Raw genomic sequence first — 11828 nt, 5'->3', positions numbered from 1 at the left:
ATGATTTGACAAGGAGTGGGTCTTTTTTACATTTATCTTGCTCAGTAATCAATGGGTTCTCTGTACATGTGAACTCACGTCATTCTTTGGCCCAGGAAAATTTTCTACCATTATTTATTTAAAACAATTTCTGTTCTTCAATTTTGTCTTTCTTACCTTTGAACTTCCATGATATGGATATTAGGCCTCCTCTTATCTTTTCTCCTTGTCTTGAACTGCTGCTATGGGTTGAATTGCATCTCCTCAAAGTTCATATGTTGAAGTTCTAACCTCCGGTGTCCTTAAGGTCAGAATGTGACCTTATTTGGAAACAGGATTGTTGCAAATGTAATTAGTTAAGATAATTAGTCCTTGTTAAAAGAAGAAATTTGGACACAGACACACACACACACACACACACAAGGAGAGCACCATGTGAACATGGAGGCAGAGGTCAGAGTGGTGCATTCAGAAATCAAGGAATGCCAGAGGTTTCCAGCAAACCACTGGAAGCTAGAAGAAAGGCATGGAACAGATTCTCCCTCACAGCCCTCGGATGGACGCAACCCTGCCAACACTTTGATCTTAGACTTTTAGCATCCAGAACTGGAACAATAAATTTCTGTTGTTTAAGCCACCCAGTTACTGCAGTGCTAGGAAGCTAATAAAATGGTGTTTATATTCCTCCTTTAATTTTCTGTGTTATTGTGATCCAGAGGAATTTGCCCTCTTAGCTCATTAATTTGTTCTACAACTGTTCTCAGCCATTTATATTTTCATTTTCAATACTTATAATTGGTTCATTTTTGTATCAGCTTGTTCTTATTTAATGAATACAACAAACAATTTTTTCCTGTATCAGCCTTTTTTCCTTTGAAATGTATTAGATAAGATTACATTTAGCTGTAAGTAACATAAATTACCACAAACTGTAACTTAAACATGTAATGGGTTCATTTTTGTCATAAGTTAAAAAGTCTAGAAAAGAGCACCCAGGGCTGTCATCCAGGGACCAGGTTCCTTCCATCTTTTCCTGCTACCATTCTGAGCACATGCACCTCATCCTCATGTATGCAAGATGGTTGCTGCACCTCCTAGCATTGGGTATACATTTCAGGCCAGAGGAAAGGAGACAAAATAAAAAGAAATATTGATGTCTATATCAGTATAACTGGTGTGTATGACAAAAATCCAAAATTATAGTGAGGTAAAGTTTATCTAGCTCTTTTATATATATATACATATATATATATAATTTTTTTTTTTTTTTTTGAGACAAAGTCTCGCTGTGTCTCCCAGACTGGAGTGCAGTGGCACGATCTCGGCTCACTGCAAGCTCCACCTTCTGGGTTCACGCCATTCTCCTGCCTCAGCCTCCTGAGTAGCTGGGACTACAGGCGCCCACCACCATGCCCGGCTAATTTTTTGTATTTTTAGTAGAGATGGGATTTCACTGTGTTAGCCAGGATGGTCTCGATCTCCTGACCTTGTGATCCACCCACCTCGGCCTCCCAAAGTGCTGGGATTACAGGCGTGAGCCACCACACCCGGCCTTATCTAGCTCTTATATTAATGAAATCTGGAGAGCTGACATTCTACCACATGACACCAGGAACCTATGCTTCTTTTATGTTTTTGTTCTGCCATTCAAAGCCTATAGTTCTTTCAATATAATTCAACATGGTTGCTCAAGATTCAATCATCGTTTCTTTATCTGAGCAAGCAAAAAAGTGGAAGAAGAGGAGGGGATAAATGGTCCCTTTATACTTTCATCTTGGAAGTTGTCCACCACACATTTGATTGCTGCCCAGAACTTAGTCATGTGGTTACCCTCAGCCACTTAGGGGGCTGCATGGGGAAGTGTAGTCTACATTTTTTCTCACTGAGGTGGCCATAGGTCTGGCTAAAATCAAGGGTTCTAAAATGGATACAGAAAAGATAAATGAATGTGAGGAGACAACTAGCAGGTTTTGCTATAATTAGGAAAAGAAATGCTCAATCTCTGTCTTCACATGGCTTTCCACTTTTTGTCTTCTCTTCTCCTTTTGTAAGGTCTCTTGTCACTGGATTTAAGGTTTACTTGGATAATGCTATCTGCAAAGACCCTTTTCCAAATAATGTCACATTCACAGGGTCTGGGTATTAGGATGTGAATAATCATTTTTGGGGCTGTAATTCAACCTACTTCAAGGGGCTACCCCCAGGCAAATAAGTTGAACATTTGGCAAGTAAGGGTAGAAATACTCTTGTGTTATAAACGACAGTGTGAAGTATCTCCTGGAGTAGGTAAACATTAACATTATATATCACAGAATGAATATCAGCTCCCGGGCATTCTTTAAAACTGTATCCAAATTCTCTCACTTTGTTGCCTTATCTGTAGAGGTAGCTTATAAAAAGGCAAAACAAAAAAATGTTCACTTTCCAGAAATCTTTAACTGTCACTATTTGTAATACCTTCATGTTCTGAGAAGACTGAAGACTAGATCATAGCAATCAAGCAGATGTTCTTTTCCTTACGTGGAGTCTAAATCCTGTACCAGCATTCACTCAGCGATCATACACGATTTCATTTGTGAGGCTAGAGAGAAAGCCATAGAAAGAATTGAACAATAGTGAATCCAAGTTGGCCCTTTGCACTACAGGTGACTCCATTACAAGTAACGCTTTTCAAATTCATGCCCAGCTGCTATTCTCCCTCAGTGGCTGATTCTCTCAGCAGCAGGCTCTCGGGGGCTCTGGTTTTAACCTAGCTTGGGGGTTATTTCTGTCTTTTACAAGAGGGAGTTGCATCTTGCTATGATAATTTCTTTCAAATAGTCTAAATTCTCTGCTTTCCTCAAATACTATCTACAGGATGCTTTTATTCTAACCCCAGGGACAACTTGCAGGTAGATGGAAATAGGAGTGACTGGACTTTTATGAGGCAGATTTGTCAGTCATCTAGTGTTCATAGGTAGTGCTGATGAGAAAATTTTCTCAAGGATGTGCAAGGTCCCTTGGGGAACAGGGAAATTGGGTTTGGGGTGGTCAGAACACTGGGCAGTGTCTGGCATTCTGGCGCAACACCAGAACTAGTGCCTTCAATTTTCACCACTCCAAAGGTGGTAAAGATGCTGCGGAACTGAGGATGGGCTGTTTCTGATTAAAGAATCCACTTTAGCAAGAGTTTGTGGTGCTCCATTTTCTCCTCTCTGGGACACCACTGGGCAGAGGTGAGGTGCGCCACAAGGACTATGAAGGCTGACATTAGATAAGGCTTAATAAGACTTAACACCCTGGAGAAACAGGGAAACTGGGTCTTCAATCCATTTCATTGCTTAGGGTTCTCTGAGCCTTGAAATAGGGGAGACAGCCAGAGAGTGAACTCCATTTATTAAGAAGATGACCCAAGACTCATGGAGAATATGCAGAAAACTGAAACTGAACCCCTTCCTTACACCTTATACTAAAATTAACTCAATTAACAAACCAGGGCCTGTTGGGGGGTAGGAGGTGAGGGGAGGGAACCTAGATGATGGGTTAATATGTGCAGCAAATCACTATGGCGTGTGTATATCTATGTAGCCAAAACCATAAAAACCCTAGTAGAAAAGCTAGGCAATACCATTCAGGACATAGGCATGGGCAAAGATTTTATCATGAAAATGTCAAAAGAAGTTGCAACCAAAGCAAAAATTGACAAATGTAATCTAATTAAGCTAAAGAGCTCCTGCACAGCAAAGAACAATCATCAGAGTGAACAGGTAACCTACAGAATGGCAGAAAATTTTTGCAATCTACCCATCTGACAAAGGTCTAATATTCAGAATCTATAAGGAACCTGAACAAATTTACAAGAAAAAAACAAACAATCCCATCAAAAAGTGGGCAAAGGATATGAATAGACATTTTTCAAATGAAGACATTTATGTGGCCAACAAACATGAAAAAAAGCTCAACATAACTGATCATTAGAGAAATGCAAATCAAAACTGCAATGAGATAACATCTCACACCAGTTAGAATGGTGATTATTAAAAAGTCAGGAAACAATTGATGCTGGCGAGGTTGTGGAGAAACAGGAATGCTTTTACACTGTTGGTGGGAATGTAAATTAGTTTGACCACTGTGGAAGACAGTGTGGTGATTCCTTAAGGATCTAGAACCAGAAATGCATTGGCTCAGCAATCCCATTACTGGGTATATACCCAAAGGAATATAAATCATTCTACTATAAAGACACATGCACATGTACATTTATTGCGGCACTATTGACAATAGCAAAGACTGTGAACCAACCCAAATGCCCATCAATAATAGACTGAATAAAGAAAATGTGGTACATATATACCATGGAATACTATGCAGCCATAAAAAGGAATGAGATTATGTCCTTTGCAGAGACATGGATGAAGCTGGAAACCATCATATTTAGCAAACTAGCAGAGGAACACAAAACCAACCACCACATGTTCTTACTCATAAGTGGGAGTTGAACAATGAGAACACAAGGACACAGGGAGGGGAACAACACACATCGGGGCCTGTTGGGTAGGGGGTGAGGGGAGGGAACCTAGATGATGGATTAATAGGTGCAGCAAACCACCATGGCATGCGTATACCTATGTGCCAAACCTGCACTTTCTGTACATGTATCCCAGAACTTAAAGTTAAAAAAAAAAAGACTCATGGAGAAATTATTATGTACATGGAACAAAATGTTATATGGGGACTTTCTCTCTGGGTAAGGATTTTGGTCAAACCTCAAAGCGGAGAACATTTTTAAAAAGGCCACCACTGAGCAGGGTTTCCTAAAATACCAGTTAACTGGCCCTACCATCACCAACTACCACCCCCACTGCCCCACCTCAGCCTGTATAAGAAGACTAGAGAGAGAGTGTCACCTGAGAACTGGGTCTTTCAGAGGGAGCTATGTTTGTGATGGGATTTACCATCTTATATCAGAAGCCCAGGAGTGGGTACAGTGATAAGATCCTCATTCTTAAAGATCAGGATGTATCAGTGAGTGGGGGCCTAGCTCTTTATTCCCTATTTGCACATTACCTGGGACAGTGGAGGTGATGACCTGCCCATGTTTCTACTTGAATGGAGGAAAAGAAAATCGGAAAGAAATGGCAGGGCTGAATGGGGCACGGGCTGAACTTGCAGGGGTCAGCATGACAAGGCTGACAAGTTACCTGTGGCTCATCTGGAACTCGCTTAGGGTGCTTAAGCCATTTACTGGTACTTTACCCACCCAAGGGGTCATCAGCTGGACCTTTCAGAACTGCAACAGCGGAGGCCATGGGGTAGGTCATTGGTGGTGGAAAGTAAGGAGCAGGGCTGGGAAAGATTTTCAGGCATAACTGGATGTCTCCCATCAGGGAGCCATGCCAGCGACGAGTCTTGGTTAGCATTGGGATGCCTGCTTATCCCTTCTCTGTTGCAAGCTCCAGGAGCCTCAAGTCCAGCATGCTTTAGAAGGGAAAACCTTGAATTATGTAGAAAGTTGAACCTTTTAATTGCACTTGACTAAGTTTTAGCAAAAGAAAATATTTGTAAACAAACAGCACCTGACTAAAATGTTGTTAGGCACCAGAAAGGGGGAGCCCACCTCATAGGGTTAAAAGTAGTGACTAGAACTTTCCATAGGTAGGTTAAATTGTACAGTTGACCACTTTTATTTGTATCTGTATTAGTCTTTTTTCATGCTGCTAATAAAGACATACCCAAAACTAGGTAATTTATGAAGAAAAAGAGGCTTAATGGACCACAGTTCCACATGGCTGGGGAGGCCTCACAATCATGGCAGAAGGCAAAAGGCACATCTTACATGGTGGCAGGCAAGGAGAGAATGAGAGTCAAGTGCAAAGGGAAACCTCTTATAAAACCATCAGATCTCATGAGACTTATTTGCCACCACGAGAACATTATGGGGGAAACTGCCTCCATGATTCAATTATCTCCCACCAAGTCCCTCCCACAACCTTTGGGAATTATGAGAGTTACAATTCAAGATGAGATTTGGTGGGGTTCACAGCCAAACCATATCAGTATCTAAGTCAGTCATGGGTTTGAGTCAGGGGAGTCACGGCCGGCCGAGGCTTATACTAAAGTTCTCTGGAAATCATAAAGCACTTTTTAATGTAGCAGTTTAATGTAGCAGCATCTTCTAATACAGTACTGGAAAATAGTTTTGTTTTCTGTCTTATTGTCTTTTGAAAGAAGTAGCTCTTGATATTATTGTTTTTTTCTACTATTTTAGTAATGATTATTTTCTACTTTTATTGTTGAATTTCTTTTTATTATTTTTAATATTAATTTTGTTTTTTCTCTGCTTCTTCAGTTCAGTACTTAATTTATTATAAGCCTTTTTTTTTTTTTTAACAATGCAAACTTTGGTGGTATAAATTTTCTTCAGATAACAGTTTTTTTTTTTTTTTTGAGACAGAGTCTCGCTCTGTTGCCCAGGCTGGAGTGCAGTGGCGCGGTCTCGGCCCACTGCAAGCTCCGCCTCCTGGGTTCATGCCATTCTCCTGCTTCAGCCTCCCGAGTAGCTGAAACTACAGGTGCATGCCACCACACCTGGCTAATTTTTTGTATTTTTAGTAGAGATGGGGTTTCACCGTGTTAGCCAGGATGGTCTTGATCTCCTGACCTCATGATCCACCTGCCTCGGCCTCCCAAAGTGCTGGGATTACAGGCGTGAACCACTGCACCCGGCCCAGATAACAGTTTTGATGGCATTCAGACACTTTAGGATGTAGTGGTGTGATTATATTTTAGTAATGAAATAGTTTATTTTCCTCTCTGGCCTGAGAGTTACCAAGAGAATGGACACTAATTTTTAAGTGGTTGAATTTTATTTCTTTTAATGTCAAAACTATCAGTTTTTGGTATTATAATCAGAAAAGGTGCTTATGTGATTTGTTTTTTAGAAGTTATAAAGACTTTCTTTGTAGTGTACTGTGTTGAAAAATAAGCTCTATTCTCTATATAGAATTGAAAGTTACTAGCATTTATTTATTTTTATTTATTTATTTTATTATTATACTTTAAGATCTAGGGTACATGTGCACAACATGCAGGTTTGTTACATATGTATACATGTGCCATGTTGGTGTGCTGCACCCATTAACTCATCATTTACATTAGGTATATTTCCTAATGTTATCCCTCCCCCTTACCTCCTCCACGCAATAGGCCCTGGTTTGTGATGTTCCCCTTCCTGTGTCCAAGTGATCTCATTGTTCAATTCCCACCCGTGAGTGAGAACATGTTGTGTTTGGTTTTCTGTTCTTGTGAGAGTTTGCTGAGAATGATGGTTTCCAGCTGCATCCATGTCCTTACAAAGGACACAAACTCATCCTTTTTTATGGCTGCATAGTATTCCATGGTGTATATGTGCCACATTTTCTTAATCCAATCTGTCACTGATGGACATTTGGGTTGATACCAGGTCTTTGCTATTGTGAATAGTGCTGCAATAAACATACGTGTGCATGTGTCTTTATAGCAGCATGATTTATAATCCTTTGGGTATACACCCAGTAATGGGATGGCTGCGTCAAATGGTATTTCTAGTTCTAGATCCTTGAGGAATGGCCACACTGTTTTACACAATGGTTGAACTAGTTTACAGTCGCACCAACAGTGTAAAAGCATTCCTATTTCTCCACATCTTCTCCAGCACCTGTTGTTTCCTGACTTTTTAATGATTGCCATTCTAACTGGTGTGAGACGGTATCTCATTGTGGTTTTGATTTGCATTTCTCTGATGGCCAGTGATGATGAGCATTTTTTCACATGTGTGTTGGCTGCATGAATGTCTTTTTTTGAGAAATGTCTGTTCATATCCTTTGCCCACTTTTTGATGGGGTTGTTTGATTTTTTCTTTTAAATTTGTTTGAATTCTTTGTAGGTTCTGGATATTAGCCCTTTGTCAGATGAGTAGATTGCAAAAATTTTCTCCTATCTGTAGGTTGCCTGTTCACTCTGATGGTAGTTTCTTTTGCTGGGCAGAAGCTCTTTAGTTTAATTAGATCCCATTTGTCAATTTTGGATTTGTTGCCATTGCTTTTGGTCTTTTTGACATGAAGTCCTTGCCCATACCTATGTCCTGAATGGCATTACCTAGATTTTCTTCTAGGGTTTTTATGGTTTTAGGTCTGACATTTAAGTCTCTAATCCATCTTGAATTAATTTTCATATAAAGAGTAAGTAAATGATCCAGTTTCAGCTTTTTACTTATGGCTAGCCAATTTTCCCAGCACCATTTATTAAATAAGGAATCCTTTCCCCATTTCTTGTTTTTTGTCAGGTTTGTCAAAGATCAGATGGCTGTAGATGTGTGGTATTATTTCTGAGGGCTCTGTTCTGTTCCATTGGTCTATATCTCTGTTTTGGTACCAGTATCATGCTGTTTTGGTTACTGTAGCCTTGTAGTATAGTTTGAAGTCAGGTAGTGTGATGCCTCCAGCTTTGTTCTTTTGGCTTAGGATTGTCTTGACAATGTGGGCTCTTTTTTGGTTCCATATTAACTTTAAAGCAGTTTTTTCCAATTCTGTGGAGAAAGTCATTGGTAGCTTGATGGGAATGGCATTGAATCTACAAATTACCTTGGTCAGTATGGCCATTTTCATGATATTGATTCTTCCTATCCATGAGCATGGTACGTTCTTCCATTTGTTTGTGTCCTCTTTTGTTTCACTGAGCAATGGTTTGTAGTTCTCCTTGAAGAGGTCCTTTACATCCCTGGTAAGTTGGATTCCTAGGTATTTTATTCTCTTTGAAGCTATTGTGAATGGGAGTTCATTCCTGATTTGGCTCTCTGTTTGTCTGTTACTGGTGTATAAGAATGCTTTTGATTTTTGCACAAGCATTTTGATTTTGTATCCTGAGACTTTGCTGAAGTTGCTAATCAGCTTAAGGAGATTTTGGGCTGAGATGATAATGATGGCGTTTTCTAAATATATAATCATGTCATCTTCAATGACTTCTTCTTTTCCTAACTGAATACCCTTGATTTCTTTCTCTTGCCTGATTGCCCTAACCAGAGCTTCCAACACTATGTTGAATAAGAGTGGTGAGAGAGGGCATGCCTGCCTTGTGCCAGTTTTCAAAGGGAATGCTTCTGGTTTTTGCCCATTCAGTATGATATTGGCTGTGGGTTTGTCATAAATAGCTCTTATGATTTTGAGATATATTCCATCAATACCGAATTTATTGAGAGTTTTTAGCATGAAGGGCTATTGAATATTGTCAAAGGCCTTTTCTGCATCTATTGAGATAATCATGTGGTTTTTGTCTTTGGTTCTGTTTATATGCTGGATTACGTTTATTGATTTGCATGTGTTGAACCAACCTTGCATCCCAGGGATGAAGCCCGCATGATCGTGGTGGATAAGCTTTTTGATGTGCTGCTGGATCCGGTTTGCCAGTATTTTATTGAGGATTTTTGCATCAACATTCATCAGGGATATTGGTCTAAAATTCTCTTTTTTTGTTGTGTCTCTGCAAGGCTTTGCTATCAGGTTGATGTTGGCCTCATAAACTGAGTTAGGGAGGATTCCCTCTTTTTCTATTGATTGGAATAGTTTCAGAAGGAATGGTACCAGCTTCTCTTTGTACCTCTGGTAGAATTCAGCTGTGAATCCGTGTGGTCCTGGACTTTTTTTGGTTGGTAGGCTATTAATTATTGCCTCAATTTCAGAGCCTGCTATTGGTCTATTCAGGGATTCAACTTCTTCTTGGTTTAGCCTTGGGAGAGTGTAAGTGTCCAGGAAATTATCCATTTCTTGAAGGTTTTCTAGTTTATTTGTGTAGAGGTGTTTATAGTATTCTCTGATTGTAGTTTGTATTTCTGTGGGGTCAGTGCTGATATCCCTTTATCATTTTTTATTGTGTCTGTTTGATTCTTCTCTCTTTTCTTCTTTATTAGTCTTTCTAGTGGTCTATCAATTTTGTTGATCTTTTCAAAAAGCCAGCTCCTGGATTCATTGATTTTTTGGCGGGTTTTTGTGTCTCCATCTCCTTCAGTTCTGCTCTGATCTTAGTTATTTCTTGCCTTCTGCAAGCTTTTGAATGTGTTTGCTCTTGCTTCTCTACTTCTTTTAATTGTGATATTAGGGTGTCAATTTTAGATCTTTCCTGCTTTCTCTTGTGGCCATTTAGTGCCATAAATTTCCCTCTACACACTGCTTTAAATGTGTCCCAGAGATTCTAGTCTGTTGTATCTTCGTTCTCATTGGTTTCAAAGAACATCTTTATTTCTGCCTTCATTTCGTTTCGTACCTAGTAGCCATTCAGGAGCAGGTTTTTCAGTTTCCATGTAATTGAGCGGTTTTGACTGAGTTTCTTAATCCTGAGTTCTAGTTTGATTGCACTGTGGTCTGAGAGACAGTTTGTTATAATTTCTGTTCTTTTACATTTGCTGAGGAGTACTTTACTTCCAACTATGTGGTCAGTTCTGGAATAAGTGCGATGTGGTGCTGAGAAGAATGTATATTTTGTTGATTTGGAGTGGAGAGTTCTGTAGATGTGTATTAGGTCCACTTGGTGCAGAGTTGAGTTCAATTGCTGGATATCCTTGTTAACTTTCTGTCTCGTTGATCTTTCTAATGTTGACAGTGGGGTGTTAAAGTCTTCCATTATTATTGTATAGGAGTCTAAATCTCTTTGTAAGTCTCTAAGGACTTGCTTTATGAATCTGGGTGCTCCTGTATTGGGTGCATATACATTTAGGATAGTTAGGTCTTCCTGATGAATTGATCCCTTTACCATTATGTAATGGCCTTCTTTGTCTCTTTTGATCTTTGATGGTTTAAAGTCTGTTTTATCAGAGACTAGGATTGCAACCCCTGCTTTTTTTTTGTTTTCCATTTTGTTGGTAGATCTTCCTTCATCCCTTTATTTTGAGCCTATGTATGTCTCTGCAGGTGAGGTGGGTCTCCTGAATACAGCAAACGGACTGGTGGGTCTTGACTATTTATCCAATTTGCCAGTCTGTGTATTTTAATTAGACCATTTAGTCCATTTACATTTAAGGTTAATATTGTTATCTGTGAACTTGATCCTGTCATTATGATATTAACTGGTTATTTTGCTCATTAGTTGATGCAATTTCTTCCTAGCATCAATGGTCTTTACATTTTGGCATGTTTTTGCAATGGCTGGTACTGGTTGTTCCTTTCCATGTTTTGTGCTTCCTTCAGGATCTCTTGTAGGGCAGGCCTGGTGGTGATAAAATCTGTAAGCATTTGCTTGTCTGTAAAGGATTTTATTTGTCCTTCACTTATGAAACTTAGTTTGGCTGGATATGAAATTCTGGGTTGAAAATTCTTTTCTTTAAGAATGTTGAATATTGGCCCCCACTCTCTTCTGGCTTGGAGAGTTTCTGCCAAGAGATCTGCTGTTAGTTTGAAGGGCTTCCCTTTGTGTATAACCCTACCTTTCTCTCTGGCTACCCTTAACATTTTTTCCTTCATTTCAACTTTGGTGAATCTGACAATTATGTGTTGCACTTCTCGAAGAGTATCTTTGTGGCATTCTCTGTATTTCCTGAATTCGAATGTTGGCCTGCCTTACTAGGTTGGGGAAGTTCTCCTGAATGATATCCTGCAGAGTGTTTTCCAACTTGGTTCCATTTTCCTGGTCACTTTCAGGCACCCCAATCAGAGGTAGATTTGGTCTTTTCACATAATCCCATATTTCTTGCAGGTTTTGTTCATTTCTTTTTACTCTTTTTTCTCTAAACTTCTCTTCTCGTTTCATTTCATTCATTTGATCTTCAATCACTGATACTCTTTCTTCCAGTTGATCGAGTCGGTTACTGAAGCTTGTGCATTTGTCATGTAGTTCTCGTGTCA

General features: G+C 39.5%; 1 long non-coding RNA gene across 1 annotated transcript in view; it reads right to left on the bottom strand.

Annotated features, from left to right (window-relative positions):
• Window positions 1-225: 225 nt before the first annotated feature.
• The window catches only part of LOC116274187, a 24401-nt gene continuing 12798 nt past the window's right edge, over window positions 226-11828 (bottom strand). The window contains exons 2-3 of the long non-coding RNA XR_004182782.1: window positions 2437-2560; window positions 226-299 (exon numbers count right to left, since the gene is read on the bottom strand). This is a non-coding gene — a long non-coding RNA (uncharacterized LOC116274187). The remainder of the gene's footprint in view (window positions 300-2436; window positions 2561-11828) is intronic.

This window comes from Papio anubis, chromosome 3 (genome assembly GCF_008728515.1).
Source record: "Papio anubis isolate 15944 chromosome 3, Panubis1.0, whole genome shotgun sequence".
NCBI classification, from domain to species: Eukaryota; Metazoa; Chordata; class Mammalia; order Primates; family Cercopithecidae; genus Papio; species Papio anubis.
This window is presented reverse-complemented; position numbering and strand designations above follow the sequence as displayed.